This window comes from Panthera onca, chromosome A1 (assembly GCF_046562875.1).
Source record: "Panthera onca isolate mPanOnc1 chromosome A1, mPanOnc1 haplotype 2, whole genome shotgun sequence".
NCBI lineage: Eukaryota > Metazoa > Chordata > Mammalia > Carnivora > Felidae > Panthera > Panthera onca.
Genome location: NC_138339.1, coordinates 88,158,735 through 88,163,614, shown reverse-complemented (window position 1 = coordinate 88,163,614; position 4,880 = coordinate 88,158,735).

Genomic DNA, 4,880 nt, shown 5'->3' with positions numbered 1-4,880 from the left:
AGTCGATTATCTTCACTTTTTAAAGTCCTACCCCCTGTGGTCTGGCAGTTGGCTGCAAAGCGGAAAGCCACATGCTCCCATCTCAAAGATGGTCATCACCTTTCAAAGGAAGTGTACTAACTCTCGCGGCCCTGATTGAGGGCAAACATTCTTTAGCAGCAAATATAACTATATACTTTTCATTTCCATTCACCATCTTTAGAGTTAATTCCACAATAAAGTCAAACGATTCCCAAAAGGGGTGAAATGGGTTCTCCAAGTAGATGAGTAGATGAGAATGGAGGTTCCTGCTGATTTCTGTACTAGGTTTAACTTGTGCTAAGAAACCGATGAACACATAAACAGGGAAACAAAGCCATCCGTTAAAATCTGGAGACACTGAAGAACTAGCTTACATGCCCCATCACTGTAGGACCTATATAACTGTCTCGAAGTACTAACGTTAAAACAATCGGCCCAGTATTATAGATGTCTTTTTACTCATTAACTCCCAAAGGACACCTTGTCTCTGTTCCTCATCTCACTACCTCTCCACCAGAGCATCCATCCAAATGCAGCAATATATAGTATATGTTTTACTTACCCTAAATTATTAAGGGAAAGCTAAATCATAGCAAGACAGAGTGTAAAAAGGGTATCAATATTCTTAAGCCACAAGGGTATTTCCAGAGGTACAGATCCATAGAGAAAACTGGGTATACAGGTATACACTGTTTTCATACATATTCTAGCCACATAAGAAAATAAAACCTTTGGCTCTATCTCCTCATTTCTAAACATTGAAAATTCTTAAAATGCCAAACTGCCTTGAACTATGTATATGTAATCTATAAATAGGAAGAACTTCTATGAACGTGAAATGTACTTATCCTTATCTCTTATTCTAGTGGTTTCTTAATTTTCATCAAAGACTACACAATATCAAATTAGAATTCATATTTTTCCAAATAAGAAAATCATTTTAATTTAAAAATTAAACAGAACACTAGTAGAAATGTATTGTTTAAGAAGACTTAAAGGCCACTTTGAAAACATAATTCATTTTGAATGTAAATGTTTTTATCTCATTACTATGCACATTAATAGCAACTTCACTAGGGGGCTGATACTGGTGGATATATCCACTCACAGCTTGCAAGGATATTGCAGTTTTCCTGTATATCTTTTTTACCTCCCCCCAATTTCCACTTTTGTTGTTGTTTGGATTTTTCTGAATGACTGTGTTTTTATGTTATATCCTTTATAATTCTATTATTAAGTGACCTTTTATTGTTAATTTTCTAGTATAAAGTAGGGCAAGGAAAATCAGTTGGCTATATCCTTATATTTCCTTTTACAGGTGTCATTCTATTGGCCAATTTTTTTAAGTATTTCATGAAAAGATTCTAGATGTCAAAACCTGCAGTTAACGCTCCTGTTTAGAAATACACAAAATAATACCTTTGACGTTGGCAACTCAGATGTATTATTCAGCAAAACAGCAATTACTCATTGTTTTGCACTTACATGTTAAGAACTATGCGACACTTGGTGACACAATAACAAAATTGCAAAGTCAATTATATTTAAAAGAGACAACCTAATAAAACATACGCAACCAACTCCTTTTACTCTTTTTGAACTGTTTTGCTTCTTTTTCTGACTGTTTACAGTTAAATAGATTATGTGAATGTTAAATCTAAGTATAATAACTGATTCACACACATCATGAGAAAAGAAAAGTTAGAAAATGGGGAGGAGGTGTAACACAAAGGGAGGTGTATTCCTGAGGGTACCAGAATCCACCTAGGGAGGTGCCAGAGTGTTGTGTATTTTTGGAAATTTACATCTATGATGTTCTTTTGCAATGTCAATCATAGTGGCAAACTCTGAAAGAGCAGTGTCTGCCAAAACTTAAAGCAAAATTTAGGTTAGATTCACAGTAATAATTCTAAGCAGAGCTAAAGCCAATAAAACCTGAGTAAAGGCTCCTTATATCTAGGAAGGGAGGGTTTCAGGTAGGAGTAGTTGTTTGTTTCATTCTATTTTAATTGCACAAGAAGGATTTTTGTAACTTGAACTTCCCAGTAAGGAATTTCGCTTCTCAACCCAGCCTGCAGCCTGAATTGAAGTTCCCATCAGAAAATTAAAATGTTTGTCTGGATAAAATAACTTCTAAATGAACTCTCTATTTCTTTTCGTTTCTTTTTGTATTTTCTGCAATGTAGCCCCTCGCAATGATATTAGTTCTAGTGTGGGAAAATATTATAATTGAGATCTGGTAAGTTATTTGCAGACTTCAAGTTTTTCTTTACACTGTGCTGACATTTAGTACAGCCCTGGTGAGGAAAACAATACTACCATTCATAGCTCTAGACGTAGATTTCAATCGACTTAAGCGGGCACAATGAAACTTGGTCATTCACTGGTTACCCATATTGTGTTCTCAAATTTTCTCTCAGCAAAAGTATAATGACTCAGTATTGTATGGTTGCATAGACAAGGGCTCGGAACAAGAGACACTAGTTTTGTCTGACGGTGTGAGAAAGTCGTGAAGGGATCTTTTCTTCCAGATGGTGTTAAATTCAGCTGCCTTTTTAACATTGGCCTTGCACAGCAATCTGCTGCTCCCCTTTCACAAAGACTGAGCTTGGTTCCCACTAGTTAACATGCATACTCACGCAACCTGCAACTTCACTCCAACTGTTTTACAATGCAGTGGTATGCTAAATAAACTTGATCCGGTTTCTGCCAATGTTAAAACTAGCTTTCAAAGAACTACTTAACTGATATTTACACTTCCTTTGACTTATATGTACATGCCTTTGGAATATTTCAGATTTCAAAGAAATATCACCTTATTATAAGGTCATTGTAGAGATTACCTTGGACATCCTTCAGACCCATGCTCAGATACAGTATCTCTCTTCAACACACACAAATAAAACAAAATGTCAGAAATTTGATGTGCAATAGAAAAAAGAAAAATTGGGACATGTTGCATCAAGAATAGTGGAACAGCAAAAAATAAAATGAAAATAATAACATTGAAATGTATTTTTATTGATTGATAAGTCATGTAACATTAGTATGGTACAAAGCAAGTTTGATATGACAATGGCAAACACATAATTATAATATTGTTTATTTTCCTTAGATGTTATATTTAACACATTTACATAAAAGACCAAGATGTAAGCAAAAGCTTCAGTAATTTGACTCCATTGAGTGCTTTCAGTAAACAATAGGTTTCCCTAGCAAACATCTTATTGCCTTAATTGAACCTCCTTGAGAAAGAAAACCACACACTTTGTAATGTAAATGTTAATTGTAGTAGACAATGGTTCTAGGTAAATAGCACCCCTGGACATGAAGTAAATGAAAGGAATACAGGCACTTAACAATGAAAGGTTGTTTGCACAAACAGTGCTTCAAATGTAAATAAACAAGGGTCTTCTCAACGGTCACTACTGTAGTAAAACTTTGGCACGTGTTCAGCAGCCATAATGAGAATTTACGTTAATAAAGTCTCTCAGAGTTTCTAACTGAAACTAACAGTAGTTTTACACGCTTTTCCAGTCTGAAGTCTTATAAGGTGCTGAAGCTACAAAGAAAAATGTAATGCTTTTCAAGAAAAACTGTATATATTTGGGATTTGGGATTGTCAGTAATCTAGGCCACATGGAAGATAACAGGCCATGTTAGGCATTTTCTTATTGCAACGTTTGTATTTACGTTTAATGCCTATACAAACGTTTGCTTGTTGACACGTGGAACAATGTAAGAACTTTTATGAAAAGATTACAGTGGGGACCTCCAAAGTCCCAAGGTTTCTGCTAAGTATAGTCATTTTTAGAGTAAATAAAAATGGCTGTTTAGAATGCATCTCACTGGAACTATATCAAAACAACATTTTATCACATTATTATTGTAATTAACTTTCTATAGGCTGATGATTTTATAGTTTTACTTCCACTGTGTCTACTGGCATAATTAGGCTAAGTTCCTACATAGATCATGTCAAGGGGTAAACAGCCTGATGAAGCAATAATAATGTCTGTTATATAAAGTTGCATTTTTCAATATAATCCACCCCAAACAAGTCAAAAGGCAGTCACAAGGCCAAAAGTACAGACTGAGAATTTGACATGAAGGGCAGGCGGAAACTTTTTGGAACTGCTTTCTACTAGCTTTCCTTAAATATTGAAAATCTTAACCAAAGAAGAAACTTGAACTTAATTATGGCCAAATTAAACAGTGGTTACAGAATTAACAGAAACAGACAGCATGTATGCAGCAGCTACAGACCAGTTGGTGCTACCATTTGGGAGGCTGCAGATGGCTGTGGGTGGGAAATGCCTCTACTTTCTTAAGCGATGGAGATGAGTATGGTGTGTGCGCTTGATGTTTTTTTCATACCCCCACCCCCCAACAGGGCTGTCTGTCATAGGCTGCCGGCCCGCTTTACCACTTGCCCCCGAGCGTGGGAATCGGAGCGTCCTGCCGTTCACATCTCCTGCATTCCGTTTATCGGAATCAATTAGGCAAGACAGACCCTCAGATTCCCCACCCCCTTTCCATTTTTGTCAGGTCTATATACGTCCTAATTATTTCAGTTTGGGATGCCAGAGCTGTTTCCTGGATAGACCTGATCATCCTTAAACAAAAAGAGAGGAGGCGCACACGTGGGTTGTGGCGTAAATGTCACTTTCATTTCCAATGCTAGGCGCAGAGTAAGACAGAACATTTTTTTAACACTTTGACAAGAGGGGAGGCGATCTCGTCTCCATCATGTCTTTCTGCTTCAGTAGCTTCCTCAAGGAAACCCTCTTGGAACAGAGAAGCATCTGTCCTTGTATTTTGAATAGAAGAATAAAAAATCAGCCTTCGCTGTGTTTTTT